An 18,878-nucleotide genomic window follows, 5' to 3' on the forward strand; every position below is an offset into this window, starting at 1 on the left:
ATCCAGAAGACATGGTCGTATGACAATGAAACTACGTACACGTGCACACCTTTAGAGGTTATGGAATTGATTACAATTATGGTTCTGTGCGACTCTTAGAATGACCACCAGAGTGCATTAGGTTTTTCATCTGTAGTGCTGTTGCAGGGCTGGTAGTACATACATGGTGTGTGAACAATGTGAAATCTTAAGTATTGCTGTAAAGGACATGGAGATGCCGCGTACTCTTATGTGATCGCGTTATCATCACATGTCGGAGTCTGAAAGGCGACCAGTTGTCGATCTCCATTTGGTCAGCTGGTCAAATCATGCAGTATGCAGATTTGGGGGAAATTGGGGTGAGACAGGGAGTTGATGTTTGACTGCATGAGGGTAGGCGTATTCGTCGCCAAGGTTACAGGCGACGGCATCTGACCACAACAAGGCAGGATCACTGTATTGTGCACCAGGCACATCGTAATTCCGACACATCTGCATCTGCCATCCAAGAACAGGTAACAGATTCTCTGCAACATTCTGTGTTATTCCACACCATTGTGCGGAGATTAACAGCAGCTGGACTAAGGAATTACTGACCCGTGCACTGGTGCCGCTAACACCATAGCAGAAACGGCCGCGTTTGGAGTAACGCCGTGGCCGGGAAGCATGAGCTGCTGCCGGGGCCAAAGAGAAATACGGGCCCTGCAACGAACTTGCAGCGTCACACCAGTCGACTTTTCCGCCACACTAAACGAATGTTTGGCCCGTGTAGGGCCCACGGGAAATCAGTATTTATTGGAAAGATACCCACTAATGGTCTCAACTCTGTCGCTATCGAGAGTTGAGACATTGCTCACATTAATGGCCATTAAACTTGCTACACCACGAAGATGACATGATACAGACGCGAAATTTAACCGACAGGAAGAAGATGCTGTGATATGCAAACGATTGGCTTTTCAGAGCATTCACACAAGGTTGGCGCCGGTGGAGACACCTACAACGTGCTTACATGAGGAAAGTTTCCATCCGATTTCTCATACAGAAACAGCAGTTGACCGGCGTTGCCTGGTGAAACGTTGTTGTGATTCCTCGTGTAAGGAGGAGAAATGCGTACCATCACGTTTCCGACTTTGATAAAGGATTGCGGTTTATCGTATCGCGACATTCCTGCTCGCGTTGGTCGAGATCCAATGACTGTTAGCAGAATATGGAATAGGTGGGTTCAGGAAGGTAATACGGAACGCCGTGCTGGATCCCAACGGCCACGTATCACTAGCAGTCGATATGACAGGCATCTTATCCGCATGGCTGTAACGGATCGCGCAGCCACGTCTCGATCCCTGAGTCAAAAGATGGGGACGTTTGCAAGACAACAACCATCTGCACAAACAGTTCGATGACGAATATGGGTGCACGAATGGCAAAACGTCATTTTTTCGGATGAATCCAGGTTCTGTTTACGGCATCAGGATGGTCGCATCCGTGTTTGGTGACCTCGCGGTGAAAGCGCATTCGTCATCGCCATACTGGCGTTATCACCCGGCGTGATGGTATGGGGTGCCATTGGTTACACGTCTCGGTCACCTCTTGTTCGCATTGGCGGCACTTTGAACAGTGGACGTTACATTTCAGATGTGTTACGACCCGTGGCTCTACCCTTCATTCGATCCCTGCGAAACCTTACATTTCAGCAGGATAATGCACGACCGCATGTTGCAGGTCCTGTACGGGCCTTTCTGGATACGTAAAATGTTCGACTGCTTCCCTGGTCAGCACATTCTCCAGATGTGTCACCAACTGAAAACGTCTGGTCAATGATGGCCGAGCAACAGGCTCATCACAATACGCCAGTCACTACTCTTGATGAACTGTGGTATCGTGTTGAAGCTGCATGGGCAGCTGTACCTGTTCACGCCATCCAAGCAAGCTGTGTTTGACTCAATGCCCAGGCGTATCAAGGCCGTTATTACGGCCAGAGGTGGTTGTTCTGGGTACTGATTTCTCAGGATCTATGCACCCAAATTGCGTGAAAATGTTCAAATGGTTCAAATGGCTCTGAGCACAATGGGACTTAACATCTGTGATCATCAGTCCCCTATAACTTAGAACTACTTCAACCTAACTAACCTAAGGACATCACACACATCCATGCCCGAGGCAGGATTCGAACCTGCGACCGGAGCGGTCACGCGGTGCCAGACTGAAGCGCCTTTAACCGCACGGCCACACCGGCCGACCGTGAAAATGTATTCACGTGTCAGTTCTAGTATAATATACTTGTCCAGTGAATACCCGTTTATCATCTGCATTTCTTCTTGGTGTAGCAAATTTAATGGCCAACAGTGTTTTTAAAAGTGCAGTCAATAATTGTTAAACTCGTCTGAAACGGTTACTCGCTCCCTGCCGGAGACAGCGGCTGACACTCGTAAGACCTGGTGCGTCACGTGCTGTGGTCTGTCTTTCTCGTGGGCCTCGACTGCTGATGGATGACGTCACTGTAATGTCCGATGATTTTACCACGGTGCCATTTTACAACAGGACAGTGCTCTTCCACACACAGTCTGTTTCTCTATGAATTATCTGCGTCGTGCTGAGGTACCCTCGTGGCCAGTTACATCTCAGAGAGAACATGTTCAGGACCAGTTTGGACATCACTTCCGTCCCAGTGCGAGTATTCATTATATGAAGGACCAGTTAATGCAACTGTACTGTAGTCGCCGAAATAGAGGATACAACTCATTTATGACATCCTTCCCAACCAAAACAGTACTTGTATCCAGGCCAGAGGAAGTACAACGTAGTATTGGTAAGTGGGTTCATGCTGCTATGTTTTTTGCAAAAATTGACTATATTGTAATCACCGAAATAACATCACACATCCATCCTATTTATTTCCTCCACTCTTTCTGGATGTTATTATATTTTTGTCGTGCAGTGTAACTACTAAAAGTCTCCAGAATGAGATTTTCACTCTGCAGCGGAGTATGCGCTGATATGAAACTTCCTGGCAGATTAAAACTGTGTGCCGGACCAAGACTCGAACTCCTTTCTTTCAGGGGTGCTAGTCCTGTAAGGTTCGCAGGAGAGGTTCTGTAAAGTTTTGAAGGTAGGAGCCAAGATACTGGCGTAAGTAAAGCTGTGAGGACGGGTCGTGAGTCGTGCTTTGGTAGCTCAGTTGGTAGTGCACATTCCCGCGAAAGGCAAATGTCCCGAGTTCGAGTCTCGGTCCGGCACACAGTACTAGAAGACTACTTGCTGCAGCAATAACAAGCATTTCTGAATTAAGTGCAAGATCGCTGAAATTGAGTGAAATGAGTTTATAGAATTGCTCCGACACCTTTGTGGTGGTGTTCATTTATTCAATGCAGGCCGTATAATCCGTAAGATATGTTCAATTGTCTACGGCTCGTTAATCGTGCGCGTAATTACAAAACTTCTCTCTCCCGTGGAAACGGAACAAGGTTTCATGGCTTCTTAATTTTGATTTAAATGTCAGCACCCAATAAACTAACTAAAATTGAGACATGACGGCTATGTCCTACAGCGAGCAGACATTTTCCTTCAGTTTCACATTCACATGTTCATGTAGAGTATGAAAAATTTCACTGATGTCATTCACTGTAGTTCGCTATTTAGACACTTATCATCCGCAGGATGCTGACAACTACGGCGCGTGACCTTTCTGGGGACACTTCAACACTAATCGGAGCTCTGTCATCAGTCTCTAGAAATCTAGACCTGTACAAGCTCGGCGAGGAGGCTTACACACTGTAATTTGCACGTATTCATTGACACTGCCCGTAGAAGATCTACAGTATGCTTCGCCAAATCTTCCACCCGAATAATCGTCCCATTGACCATGTGATATGAGAGGAATTCGATTTTAATCATCGTATTTTTCATCATTTGAGACAAGACGGGTATCCCTCCAAAGTCTCGGTTGCTAGAAGAGCGTGGCGTTCCAAAGGACTGGAAAAGGGAACAGGTCATCTACGTTTTCAAGAAGGGACGTCGAACAGATGTGTAGAACTATAGACCTATATCTCTAACGTCGATCAGTTGTACAATTTTGGAACAGGTATTATGTTCGAGTATAATGACTTTTCTGGAGGCCAAGAAATCTACTCTGTTAGAATCAACATGGGTTTCTGAAAAGACGATCGTGTGAAACCCAGCTCGCGCTATTCGTCCACGGGACTCAGAGGGCCATAGACACGGGTTCCAGGTAGATGCCGTGTTTCTTGACTTCGATACAGTTCCTCATAGTCGTTTAATGAACAAAGTAAGAGCATATGGACTATCAGACCAATTGGGTGATTGGATTGAAGAGTTCCTAGATAACAGAACGCAGCATGTCATTCTTAATGGAGAGAAGTCTTCCGAAGTAAGAGTGATTTCAGGTGTGCCGCAGGGGAGTGTCATAGGACCGTTGCTATTCACAGTATACATAAATGACTTTGTGGATAACATCGGAAGTTGGCTGAGGCTTTTTGCAGATGATGCTGTGGTGTATCGAGAGGTTGTAGCAATGGAAAATTGTACTAAAATGCAGGAGGATCTGCAGCGAACTGATGCATGGTGCAGCGAATTGCAATTGAATCTCAATGTAGACTAGTGTAATGTGCTGCAAATAAATAGAAAGAAAGATCCCTTATCATTTAGCTACAATACAGCAGGTCAGCAACTGGAAGCAGTTAATTCCAAAAATTATCTGGAAGTACGCATTAGCAGTGATTTAAAAAGGAATGATCATATGAAGTTGATCGTCGGTAAAGCAGAAGCCAGACTGAGATTCACTGGAAGAATCCTAAGGAAATGCAATCCGAAAACAAAGGAAATAGGGTACAGTACACTTGTTCTCCCACTGCTTGAATACTTCTCACCAATGGGGGAACCGTACCAGATAGGGTTAATAGAAGAGATAGAGAAGATACAACGGAGAGCAGCGCGCTTCGTTACAGGATCATTTAGTAATCGCGAAAGCGTTACGGAGGTGATAGATAAACTCCAGTGGAAGACTCTGCAGGAGAGACGCTCAGTAGCTCGGTACGGTCTTTTGTTGAAGTTTCGAGTACATACCTTTACCGAGGAGTCAAGCAGTATATTGCTCCCTCATACGTATATCTCGCTAAGAGACCATGAGGATAAAATCAGAGAGATTAGAGCCCACACAGAGACATACCGACAGTCCTCCTTTCCAGGAACAATAAGAGACTGGAATAGAAGGAAGAACCGATATACGTACTCAAGGTACCCTCCACCGCACACCGTCAGGTGGCTTGCGGAGTATGGATGTAGATGTAGAATTCATTTTCTCTTCAATTCGTGTCATAAAACTTAGGGCACTGCAGCTGTAAAGAACGAATAAAATTTGAAAAATGTGATATTTTCTTATATTTAGTAATGGGTAATTAACAACATTGAATATGCTAGCACAGATGGTAACATCGTGCTTATCTCTGACCGACAAATGTGAAATGCAAACATATTTAACTCTCTGAAGAAATTCCCTCGGGACGCATACAGTCATCAACCAAAACATTATGACCACCTACACGATAGCCCGTATGTCCACCTTTGGCCCGTATAACAGCGTGTCGCGCCGTGGCATGGAAGCAATGAGGCCTTGATAGGTCGCTTGACGGAGCTGGCCCACATCTGCGGGCTCTCGAGCGGGCACACACACACACACACACACACACACACGCGCGCGCGCGTAAGTTACCTAACTCCCGTAAATCCCGTTGAGGAGAGCGATGAGCTCTTTCGCCACGTTCAATCACATCCCAGATGCGTTGGACTGGGTTCAGATCTGGCGAATTGTGGGCCACCACATCAATTACAATTCGCCACTGTGTTCCTGGAGCCACTCTATCACACCCCTTGCTTTGTGACACTGCGCATTATCTTGTTAAAAAATGCCACTGCGTTATGATCATCATGAAGGGGTGTACGTTATCTGCGACCAGTGTACGATGCTCCTTGGCTGTCATGGTGCCTTGCACGGGCTCCACTGGACCCTTGGATGCCCACGTGAATGTTCCCAGAGCATAATGGAGCCGTTAACAGCTTGTTTGCGTGTCGCGGTAGATGTGTCAAGCAGCTGTTACCTCGGAAGATGACGAATTCGCGCCTTCCCGTCGGCATAATGAATAAGATATCTGTATTCATCAGGTCATGCAACGCTCTACCACTGCGCCAATGTCTGCGGACGATAGTCACGTACCAATTTCAGTTGTAGTTGTCGATGCCGTGGTGTTAACATTGCCACATGCATGGGTCGCCGGCTGCTGAGGCCGTCGAAATGGTTCAAATGGCTCTGAGCACTATGGGACTTAACATCTGTGGTCATCAGTCCCCTAGAACTTTTTTTTTTTTTTTTTGGTCATCAGTCTACTGACTGGTTTGATGCGGCCCGCCACGAATTCCTTTCCTGTGCTAACCTCTTCATCTCAGAGTAGCACTTGCAATCTACGTCCTCAATTATTTGCTTCACGTATTCCAATCTCTGTCTTCCTCTACAGTTTTTGCCCTCTACAACTCCCTCTAGTACCATGGAAGTCATTCCCTCATGTCTTAGCAGATGTCCTGTCATCCTGTCCCTTCTCCTTATCAGTGTTTTCCACATATTCCTTTCCTCTCCGATTCTGCGTAGAACCTCCTCATTCCTTACCTTATCAGCCCACCTAATTTTCAACATTCGTCTATAGCACCACATCTCAAATGTTTCGATTCTCTTCTGTTCCGGTTTTCCCACAGTCCATATTTCACTACCATACAATGCTGTACTCCAGACGTACATACTCAGAAATTTTTTCCTCAAATTAAGGCCGATATTTGATATTATTAGACTTCTCTTGGCCAGAAATGCCTTTTTTGCCATAGCGAGTCTGCTTTTGATGTCCTCCTTGCTCCGTCCGTCATTGGTTATTTTACAGCCTAGGTAGCAGAATTCCTTAACTTCATTGACTTCGTGACCATCAATCCTGATGTTAAGTTTCTCGCTGTTCTCATATCTACTACTTCTCATTACCTTCGTCTTTCTCCGATTTACTCTCAAACCATACTGCGTACTCATTATTAGACTGTTCATTCCGTTCAGCAGATCATTTATTCTTCTTCACTTTCACTCAGGATAGCAATGTCATCAGCGAATCGTATCATTGATATCCTTTCACCTTGTATTTTAATTCCACTCCTGAACCTTTCTTTTATTTCCATCATTGCTTCCTCGATGTACAGATTGAAGAGTAGGGGCGAAAGGCTACAGCCTTGTCTTACACCCTTCTTAATACGAGCACTTCGTTCTTGATCGTCCACTCTTATTATTCCCTCTTGGTTGTTGTACATATTGTATATGACCCGTCTCTCCCTGTAGCTTACCCCTACTTTTTTCAGAATCTCGAACAGCTTGCACCATTTTATATTGTCGAACGCTTTTTCCAGGTCGACAAATCCTATGAAAGTGTCTTGATTTTTCTTTAGCCTTGCTTCCATTATTAACCATAACGTCAGAATTGCCTCTCTCGTCCCCGTAGTGCTCAGAGCCATTTGCCTCTCTCGTCCCTTTACTTTTCCTAAAGCCTCTCTCGTTCCTAGAACTTAGAACTACTTAAACCTAACTAACCTAAGCACATCACACACATCCATGCCCGAGGCAGGATTCGAACCTGCGACCAGAGCGGTCATCCGGTTCCAGACTGAAGCGCCGAGACCGCACGGCCACACCAGCCGACGAGGCCCGTCGTTACGAGTGTTCGGTGCACTGCGTGTTCAGACTGACCGGCCACTCTGACCAGCATTGAAGTCTGATGTTAGTTCCGCCACAGTTCGCCGCCTGTCGTGGTTTACCTGTCTGCTCAGACTCTGACGTCCGACATCTAAAGTAAGGGGTTGCCGCCCAACCCCACGAGGTCTGCACGTGGTTTCACCTTGGTTTCGCCACGTGGTGAAGACACACACCGCACCACTCCTCGAATATCCGATACAAGTCGTGTAATTTCCGAAATGCTCGTGCCGAGCCTCCGGGCCCTCACAGTCTTCCCTCGGTCAAACTCAGAGATATCGCGTGCCTTCCCCGTTCTACACGCAGGCAGCACGCTCACTGATACTGAAACCCTGGCAGGGTCGCCGTATGAAACGTCCCCTTAGAACAATTATACAGGACTGTGCTTAAACTGACACACAATATTTTTAGCGCAACGCAATCTGACTTTCAGAAATCCCTACAGAAGAATGGCCCTGACTAACATTAACCTATACGTTTCACAAATCACTTACCTCACAAAAATCTTCATTACTCGAACTACTGCAATACAGCGAGCGCCACTACTGCCAGCTAAATAAAAGATTCAAACTACTGAAGGCACTAACTACTGATAGGCATAGTTAGCAAATGAAAGATTTTAATAGAGAACAATGTATTTACCTTAATAATCATAATATATATATATATATATATCAGTTCATGACATCCATTTTTACAAATTTCAAAACTCCGCCATTTCTCTCCCCACATCCACCACTGCTGGCGGCTCACCTCCAACTGCGCAACGCTACGCGCTGTTAACATCCAGCTGCCCAACACTACAATGGCTGACAACAATGCAAACTAGCCACAGACTGCACACAGCACAGCCAGTGATTTTCATACAGAGAGCGCTACGTGGCGGCGGCGTTACCAATTTAAGAACCTAAACAGCCTACTTACAATACTACATGTCCCGTGCGCGTATCTGGCTAGCAGTCGGTCTTCTCCAGGATAAGCTGCTATCGCCTGGAAGGTTTCACAGAGATAGCAGGCCAGTGGTCGTATTGTTCTAGATGATCAATACATGCATGTGGTTTATCAGATTAAAAAGAGACTTACTTGCACGACCATGAGAAGAAAATGACTCAGTAATAGAACGAAATTAAGCCATTAGATGCTGTGTTACCTAGCCCCCTCACGAACTGAGACATATTTGAAATAAAATGTTCTCAGAGATCTGCTTCACGTAATTTTGACTGAATTTCTATTATTTAAACTCAAAATAACACATTTTACTTCCAAAATTAAAGTAACCACGTCAGAGGTTGGCAACAAACACCAAAAGAACATAAAACATGACCTTCTGTAAATAAATTAGTAAATTATTCAGGAAATAGATATAACTGAACATAATATAAGTGTAAGAGGCAAATAAACTCTAACCTGGTCGTCAGTATGTCGTAATATGATGTACTAGTGATTTTTAACACAATTTAAGTAGCTGTCAGGTTCAAAATTCCCACCTATAGTGCCTTGCACCAATAGCGGACGAGCCGCCTAACTGTTGCCAGTCGCCGCTCAGAATTTAATGGCAAACTTAAGCGGGCTCGCACATATCAGAATAAGACACGTAAATGCGCCTTATAATAAAAAAAAGAAAAAAAACTTCATGAAAACGTCCCTACAAGATATACAACACCTGCAATGACCACGACAAAATAAATAAGTAAGACAGAGAAATTAAATAGTAGTAATTACTCATAAGGGAGGCCTCAACCATGTCAGCACTGACTGCGAATACACTTTACAGAAAATGCATTTATTTTTAAAGAAAGGAAATACTGAAGAAAATTCGTCGCAAAAGAGAAACAAATTAAAACCGAAACAGCATGATAAGCTTTATGTCATTCCGGGTGCTGCTGGGAGAGGTGGGGCGGGGGGGGGGGGAGGGCGGAGGAGGAGGAGGAGGAGGAGGAGAAGGAGAAGCGTTTGGCGTAGCAGTTCATCCTTTGTAGACGATGTGTTGTGACGTCAGCAACGGCTGGACAATTCTGGCGGCTTAGAAATTATTGCAGCTCCATCAGCCATGGAATTACAGTGGATACTTCCTGAGTGTATCATTATAATGATAACATTGTCTCCCGTTGCATTCTTTTTGTCATTGTCCAGTTAAACGTAGTTATGGCTACATAAATCAACGTTCGTATGTGTAAGATTACAACGTTCTTTACACGCACTGTATAATATGCAATTTTACTTGCCAACTGCGAAGTTACAGATCGCCCGCTTTTAGCAATCGCAGTACCGAACGTCGTAAACAGTTTAAAAATCACGACGGCGACAGTGGATGTTTCAGGAGGTACAGCAGCTCATTGCGTTACACACAAAATAGTAGGTTCCAAGTCAATTAGTTCCTGAAACTGAGTTATGAGTAAAACAGTTCAGTTCTAATCACGACAACCACAGTTCAATTTTCGTAAGCATTGTCACTATTATTTACAGTACTCAATGAAGCTCACGGTATCCAAAGTCAAATTTTGGTTTATACCGTGACCGAAAAATAAGAATGCGGTCAAAAAATTTCGGGTCCTTCTGCCTAGCACGTTGACAAATGGCGCGCGCACGCCACGACGCTGCTCCCCCACTCATTGTCACTCTTCGACTGCCAACTATTGATATCACTCTCCCAACACTGTGCATACCTGCATATTAGATCTGGTTTCACACAGCGCATTTCGTAAAACCATTATAAAAAGATTAAACATACTTTGACACTTTGGCGTACTCAGTTAAAAGATATTAATGTAGCACTGTTAATAAAACAGAAAACCGAAACTTTTTGTACTACAGGACAACACATACTATAAACCATCAAAGACATACACTATGTGATCAAAAGTATCAGGAGACCTGGCTGAAAATGACTTACTAGTTCGTGGCGCCCTCTATCGGTTCAAAAAATGGCTCTGAGCACTGTGGGACTTAACATCTATGGTCATCAGTCCCCTAGAACTTAGAACTACTTAAACCTAACTAACCTAAGGACATCACACAACGCCCAGTCATCAGCCCTCCATCGGTAATGCTGGAATTCAGTATGGTGTTGGCCCACCCTTAGCATTGATGACAGTTTCCACTCTCGCAGGCATACGTTCAATCAGGTGCTGGAAGGTTTCTTGGGGAATGGCTTCTTGTTTTCTTAACAGTCCTTGCGAAGACGTCAACGACGATCCGGAAAAGACGTCGTGCTGATCCACGCCCTGTGTGTGTTGCTCCAAGCACTGCTGCTGATCCCGGCTTCACGCTGTGCGGAAACTCCAGTGGACTGTCGGCGCTGCGCACTTTGGGGGCATCTCTCCCTAGACGCGATAGCAGCACAAGGGAGTAATCCTAATCCCCTGTTGAGACGCCAGCTAAAAGTTATAAATGGTGAAATGAGCAGCCACGGCTCACTACTCTTGGTGAAATGGCACGGAGAGTCATCGGGTATGACTTCAGGTCACAGCTGACAGTGATTGAAGGAACTCTTAAGACACGGACATCCGGCGTCCCCATGTGTTACCTGTGATGCGACAATATTGTGGTGCCAGTTTTGAACATGACAATGCTAGACAACAGACGAAGTATCTGCGTAATGTTGAGATGCTACCGTGGCCACCAACATCGCTAGAAGAACATTTGTGCGACTTATTTGGACATCCACTCCGAACCACTGCCAATTTCTGAAATACCAACGACCATTTACAATGGTTGTGTGCCAGCTTATATCAGAAGAGGATATAACGGCTTTACGACACTGTTCCTAACCGAATCAGTGCATTCTTCCAAGCCAGCGCCATACAGATAAATGAGCTAACACTGCCAAGTTTCTTGCAAATTATATTCGATATTGTACTCACAGAAACAACATGATTTCCTTTGTAATAATGACGTTCCCTTTCGTTTCCACCTCCCCTTCTGGGTGTTTCACTTCTCTTGTCAGACAATGCAGTTTCGACATTTTGTAATGTGGATGGCACCTCATAACCTCGCTTTCACCTCCACGTACTGCACTAAGCAAAGTGACATCGTGTCGACGTGTCGTTAGCAGGAACGTGCCATCATTTGACGATTACGTCACCTTCCGTTCCCTTGACGCCTGGTTCTCGTCGACCTTAGTTCGACAGGCGAGCAAAAGAACACGATCTCGCCAATCAGTGTTATGGACACGCCCGTCGAAAACACTGCGAAACGGAGATGAGTGGAGACCATCCCAGTTTGGGACACTTGGTCGCCAATCCCAGTGAATGGTACTTCAGCTGCAGCCCCAAGGGCGGACAGTAATAGCAAGCATTCTGGCCATGAAAACAATTATCGTCAACGAGCCATAGCTAGTATAAGCGTAACCACGCCAGGGCTGGCGGCAGTTACAAGACACGCACCGCCTACCACGTCCACCCACGCTGCCACCTTGGATCGCCTGCCAATTCTAGCGTGCCTTCAGCGAATGCTGGCGACAGACCGACTACTGCCTGGCAACGGTGCACACTTAACAACACCCGTCATTGTCGTCCGAATGCCAAAGTTCTCTTCGAGTAAGAACGACTGAAACATAGTGAAGAGTATAAACGCCTCCGAGAGACCTGAATTACACAAAAGCCATACTATCTATTTCTGTCCGCCTCCGTAGCTGAGTGGTTAGTTCGACAGAACGCCATGCGAGGGTCCTGGGTTCGATTTCCGGCCGGCGCGTAGATTGTCTCCGCTCTGGGCTTGGGCGTTGCGTTATCATCATTTCATCCTGATCGACACGCAAGTCGAATGAGTGGCGTCAAGTAAAGAGACATGCACCAGGCGACCGGTCTAGCCCATGGGTGGCACTAGCCTCACGCAAGTTGCTTCCTTACTTCAGTCGCAGTGACTGAATGATATTCATAGGACATATGCACGTAAGTGTCGCTGACATCGATCTATTGCGAACTTGTGGAACATCTTTTATGCTCATAGATTATGACACTTTAGAAGAACGAACATCAACATGGATTCGGCTATCGGAGATCTTACAAAACGTAGCTCGCTCTGTTCGTCTGTGAGCTCCAGAGCGCCGTATACATCGGCACTTAGGTTGATGCCGTGTTGCTTGACTTTACAGAGTCATTTGATACAACCCCATACTACCATTTAGTGAAACCGTACTAGCTTATTGAGTATTGGGCCAGATTTGCGACTGGGTTCTAGACTATCTTGCAGACAGGACTCAAAATGTCGCTCTTAACGTGACAAAATCGACAGATGTGAAGGACGTAGCAGGAGTACCCAAAATCAGTAGTGTGATGGGGTCTTCAACTGATTAAAATATACTGGACGTATCTCCTAAGAGACATCACGTGCATTTTCTTTACTGTTTTAGCAGGTATTTGCAATTCCGTTTTCGCAATGAGTCGCTGGATTCAATCCAAGCTAATATTACAGCATCGCCCTGACCCGTAGTGGCTGCTGCCTCCATGTAGCAATACTTCTCAGTCACTTTTGGAGTACTGGTTGTTTATGTTTTAATTTCCGTGTTGTTCCACATCGTTATACGAATATCACGCTAGACGAATTAGGAACCGCTCTATCTGATGGGCATATGTCGCTTTACAAACCAGTTTGTTGGTAACGGGAAAGAATCGCCGCCTTCCGTCGACACAGAGCGACGCATGAAAGACGTGTTGAGCAGCATTTGTTTGGGATGACTCCAGTTACCGAAAACAAAAAAGAAATTGCAAATACCTGCCGAAACACCAGAGAAAAGAAGTCGGACAAATCTTAGGAGGGAGACCCTATATACAGGGTGGTCCATTGATAGTGACCGGGCCAAATATCTCACGAAAAAAGCATCAAACGAAAAAACTACAAAGAACGAAACTTATCTAGCTTGAAGGGAGAAACCAGATGACGACATGATTGGCCCTCTAGATGGCGCTGCCATAGGTCAAACGGATATCAACTGCGTTTTTTTAAATACGAACCCCCACCTTTTGTTACATATTCGTGTAGTACGTAGAGAAATATGAATGTTTTAGTTGGACCACTTTTTTCGTTTTGTGATAGATGGCGCTGTAATAGTCACAAACGTATAAGTACGAGGTATCACGTAACATTCCCCCAGTGCGGACGGTATTTGCTTCCTGATACATTACCCATGTTAAAATGGACCGTTTACCAATTGCGGAAAAGGTCGATATCGTCTTGATGTATGATCATTCTGATCAAAATGCCCAATGCGCGTGTGCTATGTATGCTGCTCGGTATCCTGGACGACATAATCCAAGTGTCCGGACCGTTAGCCGGATAGTTACGTAATTTAAGGAAACAGGAAGTGTTCAGCCACATGTAAAACGTCAGTCACGACCTGCAGCAGACGATGATGCACAAGTAGGTGTTTTAGCTGCTGTCGCGGCTAATCCGCACATCAGTAGCAGACAAATTGCGCGAGAATCGGGAATCTCAAAAACGTCGGTGCTTTTTTTTTTTGGGGGGGGGGGGGGGGGGTTAAGGGCGCTCAACTACTGAGGTCATTAGCGCCCAGTCACAATTGTTAGAGCACATAGAATCTAGTAAAACTCAAGGGGGGGGGAGGGACACCAGAAAGTTCTTACAAAGAGGCAGATAAAATAAGTGAAAGAGTTAGATGTCTTTGGACAATTCAGTCAAAGTAATGAAACGAAGAACACGAGCAGCTGCTCGAGCGTCATCCGTTAAAATATCCTGTAAAGTAGATGGCAGAGACAGGACAACACGAGATTGACTAAAACGGGGACACGACAATAAAACATGGCGCACTGTTAATGCATGACCACAAGGGCACTGCAGGGCTGGGTCACCGGAGAGCAGGTAGCGGTGGCTAAACCGGCAATGCCCAATCCGCAACCTGGTCAGAAGGACCTCTTCTCGCCGAGATGGTCGGGAGGAGGTTGTCCAAGCAGTTGGGAACGGTTTTACTGCCCGGAGCTTGTTTCCTTGAAGTGAGGACCAAGTATCCCACCACAAGGATACAAGCCTTTTACAAACAACCCCACTAACGTCAGCTGACGGGACACAATGGGAGGCTGGCCGAGGCAGGAAGACTGCAGCCTTGGCTGCAGCATCAGCAGCCTCATTCCCAGGCACTCCTACATGGCCGGGAACCCACAGAAAGCTGACAGGAGAGCCACACTCAGCGAAAGAATGGAGGGACTGCTGGATCCGTTGCACCAAGGGATGCACCGGATATGGAGCCCCAAGGCACTGAAGAGCACTGAGTGAATCAGAGCAGAGTACATTCGATGAATGGCGGTGGCGGCGAGCATACTGAACAGCCTGATGGAGAGCAAAAAGCTCGGCCGTAAAGTTGGAACATTGGTCAAGGAGCCGGTATTCAAAGGTGACGGCCCCAACAACAAAGGCACAGCCGACACCATCGTCAGTTTTGGAACCATCAGTGTAAATAAAGGTGTGACTGGCAAGTCGCGCACGAAGTTCGAAAACTGCGAGCAATACACTGCAGCCGGAGTACCCTCCTTCGGGAGCGAGCTGAGGTCGAGATAAACAGGAACTGAAGCCTGGAGCCAAGGTGGTGTCGGGCTCTCACCCCCTCTGAAGGTGGTAGAAAGGGCAAAATCTAATTGTCGAAGCAAGCGACGAAAGCGGACTCCAGGGGGCAGCAGGGCAGACACATACAACCCATACTGATGGTCGAGAGAATCGGCGAAGAAGGACTGATAAGAGGGGTGGTCGGGCATTGACAACAGCCGGCAGGCATACCGACAAAGCAGTACGTCGCGCCGGTAGGTCAATGGTAATTCGGCGGCTTCAGCATAAAGACTCTCGACGGGACTAGTGTAGAAAGCTCCGGTCGCAAGACGTAACCCCCTATGGTGGGTGGAGTTGAGACGGCGTAAGAGGGATGGTCGAGCAGACGAGTAGACGAGGCTCCCATAATCAAGCTTTGATCGGACTATGGACCGATACAAGCGAAGCAGGACAGTACGATCTGCTCCCCAAGATGAACCACTAAGAACTCTGAGGACATTAAGGGAACGTGTACAACGGGCAGCCAAATAAGAGACGTGCGGAGACCAACAAAGTTTCCTGTCCAGTGTGAGCCCTAGAAACTTATTTGTTTCCACGAATGGGAGAACAATGGGACCGAGATGTAAGGATGGCGGAAGGAACGCTTTATATCGCCAAAAGTTGATGCAAACCGTCTTCTCTTCAGAGAACCGGAAGCCATTTGCCACGCTCCATGAGTACAGGCTGTCTAGACAACGCTGAAGGCAGCGCTCCAGGAGGCATGTTCGCTGGGCACTGCAGTAGATCGCGAAGTCATCGACAAAAAGAGAGCCTGAAACATTAGGTGGAATGCAATCCATAATTGGATTGATCGCTATGGCAAAAAGGGCTACGCTCAAGACGGAGCCCTGAGGCACTCCGTTCTCCTGGAGGAAGACGTCGGACAATACAGAACCCACACGTACCCTAAACTTTCGATCTGTTAAAAAGGAATCAATAAAAAGGGGCAGGCGACCGCGTAGACCCCACCTGCGCATAGTGCAGAGGATACCTCCTCTCCAACAGGTATCATAATCCTTCTCCAAATCGAAGAACACGGCGACCGTTTGGCGTTTTCGCAAAAAGTTGTTCATGATGAATGTCGACAAGGTCACAAGGTGGTCAACAGCGGAGCGGCGGCGACGAAAGCCGCATTGAACATTGGTAAGTAGCCGTCGAGATTCAAGAATCCAAACTAACCGAGCGTTAATCATGCGCTCCATCACCTTACAGACACAGCTTGTAAGAGAAATGGGGCGGTAACTTGAAGGAAGGTGTCTATCCTTCCCGGGTTTGGGTATAGGAACAACGACGGCGTCACGCCAACGCGTGGGGACTTGACCTTCGGTCCAGACGCGATTGTAGGTACGAAGAAGGAAGCTTTTGCCTGCCGGAGAAAGGTATGCCAGCATCTGAACGTGAATGGCATCTGGCCCCGGAGCAGAGGACCGGGACAGTGCAAGTGCACGTTCGAGTTCCCGCATAGTAAAGGGGGCATTATAATTTTCCAGATTCAGTGAGTGGAAGGAAGGTCGCCGAGCCTCTTCTGCCTCCTTCCTGGGAAGGAAGGCAGGGCGGTAATGGGTGGAGCTTGAGACCTCCGCAAAAAAGCGGCCGAAGGCATTGGAGATATCCACAGGATCAACAAGGATCTCATCACCTGAAGTCAGGCCTGGTACTGAGGAGTGGGCCTTAATGCCCGACAGCCGGCGCAGGCCACCCCAGACGAGAGAAGAGGGAGTAAAACTGTTAAAGGAGCTGGTGAAAGAGCCCCAACAAGCTTTTTTGTTGTCTTTGATGACTCTACGGCATTGCGCTCGGAGTCGTTTGTATCCAATACAATTCGCGAACGTAGGATGGCGGCCAAAGGTGCGTAAAGCACGTCACTCAATTTCTGCCCGTGTCGTCGGGTGTGTTTTGCTCTAAGGTCGTGTGCCATGGTGTTTCGCAATTTTAGTAGGCTCAGGCGTGCCCGAAATCCCGATTCAATGACCTGCTGTTATATTGTCAAGTGTAACTATCACTAGAAAAGAGTGTTAACTCTCTGTGCCTTAACAGCTGAACCTGAAATATTATATGTAAGAAAATTTTATTCTGACCCAAGTGCAATAACGATCTTTACTTTACAATTTGTTGAGTGGTATTATTATTATTTAGTACTGGCCGTGGAGGTTTACGAAGGCCAGTGGGCATCATTAACAGTTCCTGCCTAGTTAGGCGTTATATTTTGAACCATGTGTTTCAACGTTTAGTAATTTTTATTTTGTGTGTTATAGAGAGTTACTGTCATGACCTATGTGGACGATTCGCCACATTGGTGAAGTTTCTAGTTGTTTTGCTGGTCTATGCCGTATTGCTAAGACAGGCAGTCCTAGCACAGCTGACTATAAATTTTTCCTGGTGGTGAGGAACACGGGCTGGTTTTAAGTGATAACTCACTAACTTCAACCATTCTCAAATATTTATTACTACTGATATTCAGGACCTTCAGGCCGAGTGGCGACGTCACTACCCCTTCTTGGTTATTAATTTTATCTTGTTAGCTTGTTTCATTAAAAAAAACCTTTGGTATATGAATTTGTCTTGTGGTCTTTACTGCTCCTTTGGACGAAGTAAATTAACTGTTGCTTTTGCATTCTTGTAGCATTATCGAAACAGCATTTGTAGTTATATTTGGTTGGCCCTTCTGGCCGAATGATTAAAGTTATTCCTTTCAGTAACTTATTGTATTGGTCAATAATAATCAAAGGTGTTGGGTCCTCCAGACCGTGATTATCTCCTTATGTTGAATCTGAAGGTTCTCATTCTGACATTACAGCTGTGAATGATCAGCAGCCCTTCAGGCCTGGAGTTTAAAAATTTTGTATTGTGTTTTGTAATTTTTTAATATATATAGTGTTTGAAACTGTAAACTCATTTGGGTCTACGCTTTCACTCCCTGCAGCCTTTGAGCTCTGCTTACCTTACGTTTTGATTAAGTTTTCCCATACCACGACATATCAGTCATGCATGAAGGGATGCAGGTGGTTCGCAGTTCTCATCACATCTTTGATTGCTACCACAGGTCCCATGCAAGCACAGGAGAGTGTCACCCATAGCGGTTCTAAGCGCTTCAGTCCGGAACCGCGCGATTGCTGCGGTCGCAGGTTCGAATCCTGCCTCGAGCATGGATGTGTGTGATGTCCTTAGGTTAGTAGGTTTAAGTAGTTCTAAGTTCTAGGGGACTGATGACCTCAGATGTTAAGTGCCATAGTGCTCAGAGCCATTTGAACCATTTTTTCTCCCACAGCACAATACTACTCCCACTAGCCTGCGTCCATAGCGCACTACGTGTTTCGAGTCTCCGTCCACCTCGATGACGACTTTGAGTGAAGCACGTTTTGGTATACTAGGTCGATGGTCATCTCCACAAAGACCCGACACGTTTCCATTGTTTGACGGTCCAACACCGATGGTCCTGTGCCCACTGTAGTCGTAACTGACGATGTCGTTGTATCAACACGTTAACACGTAGGGGTGGTCTGCTGCGGAGCTCCAGGTTCGGCAATTTACGAAGAACGGTGTGCTCCGAAAATCTCGTGCGGGCACCAGCACT

General features: G+C 46.3%; 1 protein-coding gene across 1 annotated transcript in view; it reads right to left on the bottom strand.

The window, feature by feature from the left end:
- LOC126100947 (potassium channel subfamily K member 13) overlaps positions 1-18,878 on the bottom strand; it is a 1,039,067-nt gene that overhangs the window by 824,349 nt on the left and 195,840 nt on the right. The window lies entirely within an intron of this gene.

Source organism: Schistocerca cancellata, chromosome 9, assembly GCF_023864275.1.
Source record: "Schistocerca cancellata isolate TAMUIC-IGC-003103 chromosome 9, iqSchCanc2.1, whole genome shotgun sequence".
NCBI classification, from domain to species: Eukaryota; Metazoa; Arthropoda; class Insecta; order Orthoptera; family Acrididae; genus Schistocerca; species Schistocerca cancellata.